Below are 14,557 nucleotides of genomic sequence, written 5' to 3'. Positions count from 1 at the left end.
CACTGAACCATTAGCAGCGATTAGCATGGCTAACGTCTACAATGTTTTGCTTTATAAAGGTACGTTTAGGTGAATGTATTTACTTATAAGGGCAAACTCGTACATAAAACAATGTATTAACGGTTAGCGCAATGTTAGCCGTTCAAATGTGGCAATGTACTGTAAAAGCTAGCGTTAGATGCTTATGGATTTGCTAAATGACGACGAGCTAACGCTAGCTAAGACACACGTGAAGCCAACAGCTAACATTACATTTGTCTCGATAGAATGTAATGAGGTGAGCACAATGTTATGGTCGAATGCGTCAATGTAATTCAACGTTAGATGCTCATGGCTTTGCTAGCATTAATTGCTAATGCTAGTTGAATGCACATGTACGGTAGTTTACTTATGGCAGGCTAGACTGTTACAACACACTCATGCTGACGGTGGCCGGTGAAAAAAGGGGCAGGCCAGGGGCAGTGGTCGCTTTGTACGCAAGGTAATACCCGTTTCTCTTTCAGTACATGGTGATGTCTCAACTTGCCTGAGTGCTTCGGGAATTTAAGGTAAAAACGTAGTTAGTAGTGAGTGCATTTAGCTCATAGTAATGTACCTCTGGTAATAGCAGAGCTACAGTATCATGTGGGTGAGAGGCTAATGCTAGCTGCTCCAGGCAACATAGAAAGTCAATTACAAAACCTCTGGCTCATTGTTCTAATTAAACAGACTCAATAGCTTGAGTTTTGTTTCTAGCATTAAACAAGATGAAGCAATGATTCCACTATGCATAGTTGATTGGGGGAAAACATCTTTATGTAGGAAAAGAATGTAAAAAGGTCAAGCAAGCTTCAGAATAATTTCGACTTATGGTCAGAATGTTTTAAAATGAAAGCTTTGATTTAAACTTGATAAACCCTGCGAAAACACGCTTTTCTTGAACGTGACTTTATTGCTTTTTTAAGATGATCATTGTATTGTAAACCTGTGCGTTACCTTGTACCATTACTTCTATTTTAAATCATGCTCTTCAAAGTAACCAAGAAGCTCCTTTTTTCACTGTTTATTATATTGTTTATATTCCAAACACCTATGGCTACTGCCTTTGTGCATTCAAAGTAAGTGAATGGCTTTTGTCCTCCACCCCTCCAGACTTGGACAGTGGCATGGCCTCCCTGCTGCTCCTTCTCCATCTCTTGCCATCCACAGGATGGAACGGGGCGAAGAGAAGTCCCAGTGATGCAGTGGACAAAATGGTGCACTTTCACAAGGTATGTCTGTTAAAATATTTTTTATAATAAATAAATTGGCTCGGCAGTGTCTGTCCGTCACAATTTGACCAGCCCGGGTTTACACACACACACCAGTGGTCTGGGAAGGGGCTACAGAGGTCCTTGAATGGGTTTTCTCTTTAACTCATTGAGTGCCAGCCACTTTTGGAGAACGGACGCTCCCAGTGCCAGAGTTTCCGAGCGTTTTCAGTGATTTCTCGAGGCCCACAGAATATTGTGTGATATTGTAAACACCGAACACGCACAAAGAACAAGGAGACGAGAGGGGGTTGTATCATTTTTTAGTGGTCTGTACAGACCATTGGTCAGTACCACTAGGGGGTGCTAAAGCGAATGGTCCGGACCAGTTGGTGTGGTCCGTCACTGTACCACGGACCACTGGTGTGTGGTCGGTCAGGTGGTCAGTGTGGTCTGTCACGTGGTCCGTCAGTGTTCCTTCTCATTTTAATACATGGTCAGTCAGCACAGACGCTCTGACCATGGTCCGGACCACTTAGTGTGTGGTCGGTCAGGTGGTCGGTGTGGTCTGTCACGTGGTCCGTCAGTGTTCCTTCTCATTTTAATGCATGGTCAGTCAGCACAGACGCTCTGACCATGGTCCGGACCACTGGTGTGTGGTCGGTCAGGTGGTCAGTGTGGTCTGTCACGTGGTCCGTCAGTGTTCCTTCTCATTTTAATGCATGGTCAGTCAGCACAGACGCTCTGACCATGGTCCGGACCACTTAGTGTGTGGTCGGTCAGGTGGTCAGTGTGGTCTGTCACGTGGTCCGTCAGTGTTCTTTCTCATTTTAATGCATGGTCAGTCAGCACAGACGCTCTGACCATGGTCCGGACCACTGGTGTGTGGTCGGTCAGGTGGTCAGTGTGGTCTGTCACGTGGTCCGTCAGTGTTCCTTCTCATTTTAATGCATGGTCAGTCAGCACAGACGCTCTGACCATGGTCCGGACCACTGGTGTGTGGTCGGTCAGGTGGTCAGTGTGGTCTGTCACGTGGTCCGTCAGTGTTCCTTCTCATTTTAATGCATGGTCAGTCAGCACAGACGCTCTGACCATGGTCCGGACCATTTAGTGTGTGGTCGGTCAGGTGGTCTGTCACGTGGTCCGTCAGTGTTCCTTCTCCTCTTAATGCATCGCAGTCAGCGTACAGACGCTCTGACCATGGTCCAGACCATCAGTGTGTGGTCAGTCAGCTGGTCAGTGTGGTCTGTCACGTGGTCCGTCAGCGTTCCTTCTCGTCACAATGCATCAGTCAGCGTACAGACGCTCTGACCATGGTCCGGACCACCAGTGTGTGGTCTGTCACGTAGGCTACGTGATCCGTCAGTGTTCCTTCTCCTCTTAATGCATCGCAGTCAGCGTACAGACGCTCTGACCACGGTCCGGCCGTGGTCGGCCAGCTGGTCTGTGGTCTGTAGCCTACGTGGTCCGTGTTCCTTCTCGTCTTAATGCATGTCAATGACCATCATTGTTGGGCAGTTTACGTTACTAAATAACGTTACTAAATTAATAATATCAATATAATAATAATAATGTTGTAATACTATATATAATAATTGTCTAAATAAACAGACATAAGTTTGACTGGTATACGACGTGCGTCCATCTTTATTTGTGACATGGAGTAACTGGGCGTCGCACAGTGATACGTCATCAACAATGGCCGATGGCCTCAATGTAAACATACACTGGATATTACAGTAACCGAGCGTTTTGGGTTCTTTATTGTTTATGGCCGCTTGTTGTTGGGAGCGGCTGCCACTCATTTACTTGGTCAGGGGCGAGAGCATGGGCGAGAGAGATATTGAACCAACTGTCCACTTCCTCTTCCGGATTTCACAATAAGAGTCCACAATAACATACAGAACAGTCTGTTACAATAATAATAATAATAATAATAATAATAATAATAATAATAATTAATAAAAATAGTGAATCATCAAATATAATTATATAGATTTGATCGATATAGCCTATAATCCTTCATCAAAACTATTGGAGAATGGGCTCCTCAATATAGGCTGGGTTTCTCATTGGCCCATGCTACACCCTTCCACCAATTTTCATAAAATCAGTAAAACGCGAAACCATAGCATGCTTTACACCGTCGGTAAGAATATTTCAGTGGTAGGCTTCCATCATCTGCCATCATTGTCTATCAGTGTTATAGGATTTCCCCCGACCATGCTGACCCATTGACCATGCGTGGAGACACCGCCTGAATGGCTCTGGCAAAGACAACATGTTGAAAGGCATGTGAATATAATGTTTATCGGATTTAGATTTAGAGATTTGTTTTTAGATTTCAATCAAGCTTCACAACAGGGTATGTGTGACATGGGCAGACCATCATCTGTGACAGCCTGTCGCTGTCCATCGACGGTGGTGTTGAAATGTTCATCAATCAATGCATATCCTTGCTGTCCTTGGCTGAAACATCTGAAGCGTCACTGTCCGCTTTCTTAGACATCGCCTAAGCCTACTGTATCACTTGGCTCAAATTGTTTATGGATATGACATACCTTTCTAGACATGAGGAGTCTTTGTTTTTTTTTGCCGAAGGTGAGTAGAGCGGGCGGGGGCGGTGGGGAGGAGTGGGGTGGGCCTATCAGACAATTCATAAACGCCTCTGCAATCCTCAATTCTTAATGGATTTCTTATGTTTAAATGGCCCTGTAATCTATGGATTGAGGCAGTAAATTTGGCATGTCAACCATGCTTCTATCACTTAGATCAGTGGTTCCCAACCTTTTTTGTGCCGTGTACCCCTTGAGCTGTTTTGCCATGCCAAGTGTACCCCCTGACAGCGTGTTGATCATTCTCCCAAATTTGTTCCATTGATCTCATTCAACTTTTACTATCCAACACAACTGATTATTAAATTAAAACAATATAAAATTAAAATCGTTTTGAATGACTCCCCTTTAATACAAATAGCTATACACTTATTGAGAATGAACAAAATATTATATATAGCCTATATAGAGATAGATATATTCAGACTCACACAGTAACAGTTTCAACTATTTTTATTTAGTCACTTGGCACCTTTAAAAAGACACCTGAGCTAGTTTGTCTTTCATAAGCTTTGACAGTTCTGGGGACAGCTGTTACCAGGCAAAATATCACACATAAGATAAGTAGATCCAAAAAGCAAAAGTTCAAATCAGTGCACATCACACCAAAATAGCACACAAAAATAGCACACATATTAGATCCAAAAGGCAAAAGTCCAGTGCACATTTCCCAGTTCAGGATATTCCCTTTCAACCTCATAGTAAAACACTGCCAAGAATGAAGACAACTGACTATTAAACTAAAATCATTTGAATGACAAAACTCTTATGATTCAGTTATTTGGCAGCTTTAATGAGACACCTGAGCTTGTTTGTCTTTCATAAGCTTTGATAGTTCTGGGGGCAGTGTGGCAACAGCTGTTACCAGACTGTTCTCCACATTCAGTCTGTTCCTCTGCTTGTTTTTGATGTGGGTCAGAGCTGAGAAGGTCACCTCACACATATAAGTAGATCCAAAAGGCAAAAGTTCATTCAGTGCACATTTCCCCAGCTCAGGATATTCCTTTTCAACATCACACCAAAACTCTGTCAATGACTTTTCAGCATGTGCCATCTTCAGCCCACGATCAGAGGACATGTTAGGGCTGCTCGATTATGGCAAAAATCATAATCACGATTATTTTGATTGATATTGAGATCACGATTATTTAACACGATTACTCATTGACATTGAGAACATCATGAATTTATTGAACATTTACACTGCCTTTTTATTTAACATTGGATGTCTTTGGATTTTAGATATAATTGAAAATAAATAAGTGAAAATAAATAATAAAAGTGCAAAGATTTAGAAATAAAATAAAAACTAAAATAAATATACAGTATAGGCCTACTATGTTGCAGTGAACTGCCACAACCAACTGCAAGTATTAATCTACATTCAATATGTTGGTAAACATGAACTAGTAGTCCTTAAACCTCAAAACTAACCAAATGAGAACACTAGTAACGTTCGTTTACATTACATTAAATTACTTATTTGGCAGATGCTTTTATCCAAAGCGACTTACGTCGTTTAGGTTCATAATAGGCTATTGTTAATGTTTATCTGTGAGCTCGTTAGCTGTTGAATATGCGGTCGCATTGTAAAGAGTGTCCTGAATCGATGACTGTATGCGGTGGCAGTAACTAGATGGGGCTTTGTATTTTTGTTCGTTTGGCGTTTATTGCTTGGTCATAGACCACTTTGTGAGTGGATTTCAAGTGATAGGTTGTGTTGCGGAGTGCTGCCACGACCGCGGCGCGCATATCTTGCACTGTTTGTTCCAAGTCTGTGGCTGTGATTGACAGGTGGGTCAAAACTCGCATCGCAATTCCGTGCTGTATATTCGCATCGCTCTTGATGTGTGGACCTTTAAACTCGGCGAAACCATAGTGTTTCCACCTCACATACGTTGTTTTACCTCTCCTCTCGACCAGCGGCTCTCTTTCTGTGACTTCTCTCATCTTATTCTTGTGCTACCACGGAAATAAGCGGGGAGGAGAAGTGCAGTGGCTCTCTGTTCACATGACAGTCATTCCCAACTCGAGCGGTGTGTGTGTGTGTGTGTTTTGGGCTTTGGGGGAGGGGCCGAGCACACCGCTGCAAAGGAAAGGGTGCGCTCGATTTACAACACAAGACAGAACGAGAGTGACAAGAGCCGCAAAATCGTATTAATCCTCAATCTTTCCGCGTACCCCCTGCAATGTGCTCGCGTACCCCTAGGGGTCCGCGTACCCCCGGTTGGGAAACACTGATCAAAGGCCAGAACTGAAATGCAAGTGTCGGGTCTTACAGTCTATGCCCACTGGTTTACCATAAAGAAAAGTGCCACAGCAAGCTGAGAGAGAAGGTGTAGCCTATACCCGATCGGACTGTTGACTGACTGCAGGTCTAATCTCTGGCTTGTTGCAGATAGGAAACTTCTTAATTTAGATTATCTTCCAAGTTATTTAATTTCACGTTCTTGGATGGAAAGAGACATTTAGGCCCGCCAGTGTCTTTCTTTAGGCTTAATTAAACGGGAATAGTAGCCTATATGACAAACTCAGTTCTCAAAGTTTGTGATGAGTTCATTCACTACAATAAAATACATTTGTTGGATGATTGGATGATAGCTTTTGTTTTTTGTGTTTTATTGATTAATGTTAATATAAATCCAATGATTATTATTATTATTATAACAACACTGATTCAACCTGGAACAAAATTCATGCATCATTCGGAATCCAAATCACTTTTATTGCCACAATATGCAAGATTTGTGTCCGTATGCAGCGTGTAGCCTAGGTCATGTCAACATTTAGAGACACAGTAGGAAAGACAAACAACATTGCAAGTGGAGTCCAAGATATACACAAGTGGAGGAGTGTTTATTAGGCATAAATTCAGAGTTAAATGGGCTGGTAATTTTTATGAATTTACAGTGAGTTAAATCAGTATTAAAATAAGTATGAGTTACAGTCTAAGCAGTGCACAATGTAGTTGGCAAGAGCAATCCAGTTCTGGTAAGACGAGCACCCACAATACCTGGGTGTGTGGGAACTTTTTAGAGTGACATGAGTGTTTTACATGAAAACCTGTGGGAAGCGACTGCATGTCAGAGGAAAAGCGGACACTTTAAAAAGCCTGAAATGGTTAAAATGGACCTGGGAATATTCTGTGATATAGATGTTTTTTTAAAACCTCAATGGAAGACCATTGGTTGGTTAGAAAGGGGGGGGGAAAGGGAGAGGAAAAGGAAGAAAAATTGGGAGGACGCAGGTTCGAATCCAGCTGTGGACTTTCTTGAATTTTGTCCAATGTCATTCAGTTATTGCCTTGGTGCTCTGAAACGATGTCAATGTGCTGAAACTCAAATCTAATTAAACTATAATGTGATTTTGATCAACTTTTAATGCACCATCACATTAGGCTACTTGTGTAAAATGGAAGAGACAGGTTTACAATCCCACCTCAAGCATGTTAGTAAATATGCAATGCATGGTTTTAAAATTGGGTCTTTATTATTGTAATAGGGAAAGAAAGTATGCACTTTAAATATTTAGTTTTTTTAGGCTATCTCAAAAGCGGGTAATGCCCTAAAGACAAGTTGAAAGTAATGATTGAATGAGTGATAACTGATTTGAGCACTTTATTGGTCATTCAGTCAAGTATAAAACGTATTGGCTATAATGTATTATGTAGTAGATTTAAATATCATGGTATTATCAAAGACACGAAGAGAGAATACATTTCAAATAAATTAATCATTTACAAAAACAAAACGATTAGACAATGAATGAGAGTTCACTTGTCTGACCCCAGAGTGTCCAATCACAGCTAGAGAGCAGGAGCTGACACAACCAAATGGCAGCATCAAAAAGGGTTAGTGTGAGCGTAACTTTGTGTAGATCAGTGTCGAGTGTGTGTGGTGAGTGTAACTATTATAAAGTGTGAAGTTTTAGTGGTGGTGGCAGACTGTCGTCATGGGTACATCTGTTAGAATGCAGGTTTTGAAATGATTGTCCAGGAAACTTCTTTGTGAACAAGTTGACAGTATTTATTTTGCTGATGGATTGACAGGGGGGAAACACATGGGGGGGAAACACACATGGGCTGCCTTGTCCGTGTTGCTTGTGCTCTGGCCGCCCCATGCAAGGATGTGATTGGGGGGAGTGCAGACTCTAAATAATGAGTGAGGGAACCCAGGTGGGGCAATCAGGGAAGGGACCAACAGGTGAACATCATAAGTAATCAGTGAGGTGTAAAGCTAAAGAAATAAGTGAGAAAAAGGAAGTGAACCAAGTGAGGAGGGGAAGTGGAAAAGTAAAATATGTAAAGTAAAAGCTGATAATTCATAACAGTAACTTTGTGTAGATCAGTGTCGAGTGTGTGTGGTGTGCAAAAAGCTGGCATCTGTATGCTGCCGTCATGCTGGCGTCAGCAGCTCCTGGGTCCAGGTCTTGATGATGGTGGGTTGTGTTGGAGGCGAGCAGGCTCTGCAGACACTACACTGACACTTCACCACTGTAGGGAAAACACAAACATGGGACACATCAGACTGATAGATACACGTTGTAGATGATAGATGAAAAGAGACATAGTTAACATGGATTAAACAGGATGAATCACATTTTTGATGTAGATCCTGGACCTGTTTTAATGCCAGGTGTACAGGACAATGACTTAACTTGATCAAAGGACATAGCCTGATCAAAATAACACCAATATTTCTAAGATTAGACCATACAGTTAAACACTGAGCAACCTTGGAAATGATTTTGTCTGAAGCAATAGTAATGACTTGAGTCTTGTCTGTGTGAGGTTGTATAAAATGTTTTTAACACAATCTGGACAGGAGACACAATCAGGTACTCACTGTCAAGAGTCGTGCATGCTGGTCCACGCTCGCTGTAGCAGGTGGGATGTGTGCCCGTGCAGACAGGATGTGGTTGTGCTGCTGGATGACGAGCAGGAGCTCCTTCAGATACTCCAATGCCTGGGACACACTGTCTGGAGTGTAGGCGCTCACCTTGAGAAAGATACACAGAGGGAAAAATAAGTCCCAGTGAAATTAAATATGACTATTTCACCTTGTTGGCCAAGGAGGCATGAGTGGGTGAAGGTGAGGTCATACCTGAAGCCCTGCTTGGAGTAGAGGGTCACCTTGCTCCATCTTGCTGGGATACTTCAGTAATCCCTGAGCTGTGCAGATACCTGGCTGTGGCAGTCTGAAACACACAATGCACATACGGTAACTTAACTGGACTCACATACATGTACCATCACATACTGTACCTGATGTTACAGTGTATTGTGTTAGGGTCATGTTGTTAACTTGAACATGGATAAGCCATATAATCTTACCTTATGAAGGTCATGCCATCTCTCTTTTTTTGGGCAAGGAGGCAGGTATGTTTCCCTCACTGGATGGCCATACCAGACGCCCCAGTAGAGAGCCACTCAGTGTCACCTGCCATAGCCTTGTTGTTTCGTAATGACATCTGAAACAGTAGACTAAATTATACTTACAGCAATAAACAAACATACATTAGATACTAAAAACATACAAACAGAAACACAGGCATAGACAGGCATTTACTGTTTATATCAGTACCTGCTGTTACTTTTATCTGTGTATGAGTTTCTCATTATGCAGATGACTGATAACAAGGTTTACTATTTCTTATTTAGCTGTTAACGTTAACGTGAACTTGGGTTCAGATAGCGAAAACACAGCCACAGCTAACGCTAGTTAGCTTCTCGTTACGTTATGCTGTGATATTTACGTCAAAGACCGCGATCAAAAATATGCGCAAATATCAACGATATGGCCAAAGTGGACGTGAAATATCTGTATTAAAACATGAAAAGGATCGGCAGTTGCTTTCCTGTAACGTTGTGTAGGGATAATAATAAGAGCTAATGGCTAGCTATCCGTTAGCCAAACAAACCACACACTGGGGTACTTCCGTGGTGAAGAAGAAGAGGGCGGTGACCTCTCGGCGGTCGGATTCGCTGGGATTGGCTGAATGAAAGATTGGATTCGCCTTCTGATTGGATGGCTTTGTGAAAGATTCACTTGGTCATTTGATAGGCTTCTGAATTATTAGGCTCGCCATGTGGTTGGTTCTTGAAAGATTGGGCTCGGCATGTGGTTGGCTTTAGAAAGATTGACTTCGCCCTGTGATTCGTCGACTTGTGGTCCGGACCATGGTCAGAGCGTCTATACGCTGACTGATGCATTGTGACGAGAAGGAACGCTGATCGGACCACGTGACAGACCACACTGACCAGCTGACTGACCACACACTGATGGTCCGGACCATGGTCAGAGCGTCTGTACGCTGACTGCGATGCATTAAGAGGAGAAGGAACACTGACGGACCACGTGACAGACCACACTGACCACCTGACCGACCACACACTAAGTGGTCCGGACCATGGTCAGAGCATCTGTGCTGACTGACCATGCATTAAAATGAGAAGGAACACTGACGGACCACGTGACAGACCACACTGACCACCTGACCGACCACACACCAGTGGTCCGGACCATGGTCAGAGCGTCTGTGCTGACTGACCATGCATTAAAATGAGAAGGAACACTGACGGACCACGTGACAGACCACACTGACCACCTGACCGACCACACACTAAGTGGTCCGGACCATGGTCAGAGCGTCTGTGCTGACTGACCATGCATTAAAATGAGAAGGAACACTGACGGACCACGTGACAGACCACACTGACCACCTGACAGACCACACTAGTGGTCCGTGGTACAGTGACGGACCACACCAACTGGTCCGGACCATTCGCTTTAGCACCCCCTAGTGGTACTGACCAATGGTCTGTACAGACCACTAAAAAATGATACAACCCCTGCTGAAGGAGACTCTATTGTATCATCAGCAAAAAAAAGTTTATTGATACCATTTTCCGTTCTTTAGTTATGAGCCGGAGAAGATAGGTTGTTTTCAGCGTTTTCAGGCGTTTCAAATTAGAAGCTGAGTTATTCAGCCTTTTGGGAAATGAAGCATTTCAAGCACATTCACTGACTCTAGCTAATATTTTCTGATGTAGTGACGTGGTGTAGTTGTCATGGTGCCCTGCGTGCCCCACCCCCCTCAGCTGCAAACTCCTCCCCACACTAACACACAGCCTCACGCACCCAGGTCTATTTTCGGAGTGCTCCGTTTTTGTGCGCCGGCTCCCAGCGCGACACGGAAAAGCCAAACCGGACTGCTGAGAATGGTTTGGCTTTTCAGTGTCGGGTGCTGCTTTTCTGGCGGCTAATCGTGTGGAGAAACTATGCAGACAGACAGAGGCAGAGGGGCTCAGTTGTGGGAGCGGATTGACTGCTGTTCGCAGCCAACGCCAGCTGCAGCCAGAGCAATCTATATGGCTCTGGCTGCAGCATGAGCGGTTTCTCTTTCATCACGGGGCTTTTTCCTGCTGTTTTCCGGACCTTTCTCTAATCTGGAGAGCACTGTCGCCACCTAATGAGTCCGTAAAATAGGTTATACACCTTCAATAGCTACAATATTTGTACAGGAGATGCAGGAGGCTTTGATCCACGTCCCACCGTCAAAAAACGCATTTGACGTCGATCGACGTCGTTGGCACTCTACGTCACTATTTACTTTGACGTCGATCGACGTCGTTGGCACTCAATGAGTTAATTGTCTCTGAGTTCTACTATTTCTCATAAAAATTCTGAACCTTGGTCCAAGCCATGTTTGGTCCTTGAATTAGAGGGAATCGGGCCTTGAAAGTTCTTGAAATTTAATTTCAATTTGAAGGTGGTGTGGGAACCCGGGAAATGAATGCCTGCAAAACTGTTTACAGTTTTTTAATATACAACTGATTTTGTAATGGTTGAAAATCATGTGTTCTTTTACCTCGATTTGAAAAACCTTGCACAGGTATTTCTTAATCAGAGTGAGAGTGACATCACCATCACTCAGAGACAGACACACACTCACTCTTACAGACACACACAGACGGCGAAGACTCGTTTTTATTATCACCACACTTTTGACTTCAGGTTCCTTGAGAATTACAGTATAAAGTGTCCCCAATTTTTTTTTTACATGAAGGCTAAATCTGTTTTTGCATTGGTGTTTTTCAGTCATGCCGCAGCATCGAGGAACACCTGCGTGTAAGAGAGGGGAAGCAACCATACATCCTAGCAGTTGGCCGAACCCAGGACAAGACTGATACATTCTACATCGTCGTGGACAAACAGCTCATCCCCTGCCAAGCAACCAGCTCCTTGGGGGCTTTTGATGAACTGTTCAAGTCCCACTACGTGTTCAACCTGTCCTACGATGAGGCCCTGATCCAGCTCTACACCTTTGTGCAAACAACAATCTACAACATTGATGTTGCAACAACCCAGGAGACCCCCGCACGAGCGTGTGAGGTACGGGCAAGAATCTTGTCCTCAGGCACATGTGGATAACCAGTCAATTGTTCCGCATCTATCCAAGCACCATGTTCAAGTTAGTTTGTGTACAAGATCATTGTAGGCCCAAGTTTTCTCAACGTTCCGGTTTTAAGAAACATCTTAAAGCTGGTCGGCATGTAAATGTTAGTTTAACTGTCTTTAACTGGGACTTGATCATAATTACCAGTTTAATTAGTTCGCTTTACTTCAACTGGCTCCACAATCCCCCATTTCTCATTGAAATATCTTATTCTTTTAGTTTCAGTATTAAAATCTACAACTGGGTTTTCAAAATTCTCAAATCTTTTTTTCTAGTGTAGCTCTTATAGGATCATCTTTAGGCACAGCAGACAGTATTTCATGCTAAACTTGGGAATGTACTCCTGTAGCAAGTTCTTCCAAATCACTAACAATTGTCGAAACAAGACTATTTGCAACACCACTTCCTTGGAGTTTAGCAATAATTGAAGCACAAATTTGTTTTGTATTTTTTTGATGACTATTTGATTCATTGTCCTCTAAACATTCAACATTAGCTTGAAATGCCTCACCACTTTCAGGAACATCCCTCTCATGAACAGTACTTAAATGCTTCTTGAAACCTGCATATGTACAAAACTGGCGCCTACAACGACCTTGTGCACAAATCAACTTAAACCTGGTGCTTGGATAGAAACTGTGATCAATTCTTAAATGGGTTATCAGCGACTGGTTACCCACATGTGCTTGTTGACAAATGAAACACCAACATTTAGTTGAAAAATCGACATGTGCTTGTTGACAAATGAAACACTTCAACATTTAGTGAAAAATCTCGCGGATTGTTGGGGTCTCATTGGCTGTTGCAACATCAATGTTGTAGATCGTTTGGGCCTCATCGTAGGACAGGTTGAACACATAGTGGGACTTGAACAGTTCATTAAAAGCCCCCAAGGAGCTGGTTGCTTCAAATAGCTCTTTTCCACGCAAGATGATCTTTGGGTCATCCTCACAGTAAACATGCTGAGCATCATTTTTTTCGATCAAACACAAACGGCAGAAATGTCGTCCACTAAAAGACTCTGTAAAACCTAGAATTCCGTGCATCTCCAAATTGTCCCCAGTTATCTGAGATATGGTGCCATGAACTTTTTCAGTGGAGAAAGGTAAATCAAGGCCATGAGTCTCCAGTGTTTTGATGTCATTAATCAGAGGCTGTAGAATTGGATCAAAGCCATATTTTTTCACATCTTCAGTATGAAACAGTGCAATCAAATGAATGTTCGTAAGAGCAGAGTTAAAATTTGTTGTTTTGTATTTTCTTGATGACTATTTGATTCATATATATGCGCTTTGTACATCAAATGGCCTGTACATTTGAAGACACTTTGCTTTTATCACATCTTTCTCATCACTGTCAAACACTTGATAGGCATGAAAATGTTCATTGAAATTGTCAACAAAAAGCTTGTTTACAAGGAAGTAGATGTCATGATCGAGTAAAATCTTTTTTTGAATTCTGCAAAACACAGGCATCTCATCTTCAATTTCACTGCATATCACTAGTCCTGTCCTGTACTCTGTCCCACTGATTTTAACCCAGTTGGTAGAGAAGATGTCTATTGGTACAGCTGCATTCAAGACTTGAGCAAACATGTCATCAGATTTCTATGTGGATACAACTGTTTGAACAATTCATGATGTTCCATTATCAAATGTTTCAAGTGTACAGTCATGCCTAGTGTCACAGATGGAGAAAATACAATGTTAAACACTATTTTCTTTTTTTGAAGTGCGACTAGTTTTTGGATTTCCTTGAGGACTATTTGATTCAATGTTTTCTAAATAACACCTCCAAGGTCGTTTGTACAAGCAGTCGAATACGACCATATAGCAGAGTTATAGGCTGAGTGGTTATGACAGGCGGCTGCCACGCCAGCAGCGCCGGTTCAAATCCTGCAGCACTTGAATATTTATTTTCACCAAACTTTGAGACTGGGCTGTTATTCACACGACCGCTAGAGAGGCACTTAAGGTTAAAATGTGATCTCAGGTCGTATTCGGCTGCTTGTACAAACGACATCCTGGGTCGTAAGATGAGAGGCTGTCTCTAAACACTCTCTGGGCTCAGCCTGCTACTGGTTGCAGTCTCTGCTCTGCCTGCTAGCCGGCAGGCTGGTAAACCAGCCGGTCATGTGAACTTTCATTTCGTTCTACCATTTTGTTCTGTAAGCGACCAATCAGAAACATCTAGCAAAACAATGACTGTCTCATTGCCTGTCTGGCTTGAGGCGTAATGTCAACGTGTGTCTAGTTT

General features: G+C 42.8%; 1 protein-coding gene and 1 long non-coding RNA gene across 3 annotated transcripts in view; one reads left to right on the top strand and one right to left on the bottom strand.

The window, feature by feature from the left end:
* The window catches only part of LOC310795077, a 1,221-nt gene extending 4 nt beyond the window's left edge, over nucleotides 1-1,217 (top strand). Inside the window, exons 1-3 of the long non-coding RNA XR_014553598.1 lie at nucleotides 1-59; nucleotides 504-548; nucleotides 1,132-1,217. The exon at nucleotides 1-59 is cut by the window's left edge and continues 4 nt beyond it. This is a non-coding gene — a long non-coding RNA (uncharacterized lncRNA). The remainder of the gene's footprint in view (nucleotides 60-503; nucleotides 549-1,131) is intronic.
* The window catches only part of grm8a (glutamate receptor, metabotropic 8a), a gene marked incomplete at both ends in the record, with an annotated part of 1,167,224 nt that overhangs the window by 467,062 nt on the left and 685,605 nt on the right, over nucleotides 1-14,557 (bottom strand). The gene's annotated exons all lie outside the window — the stretch shown is intronic.

The sequence above is a fragment of the Poromitra crassiceps genome, assembly GCF_964638095.1.
Source record: "Poromitra crassiceps genome assembly, chromosome: 2".
NCBI lineage: Eukaryota > Metazoa > Chordata > Actinopteri > Beryciformes > Melamphaidae > Poromitra > Poromitra crassiceps.
The sequence above is the reverse complement of the archived record's forward strand: the minus strand, read 5'-3'. Positions and strand labels throughout refer to the sequence as shown.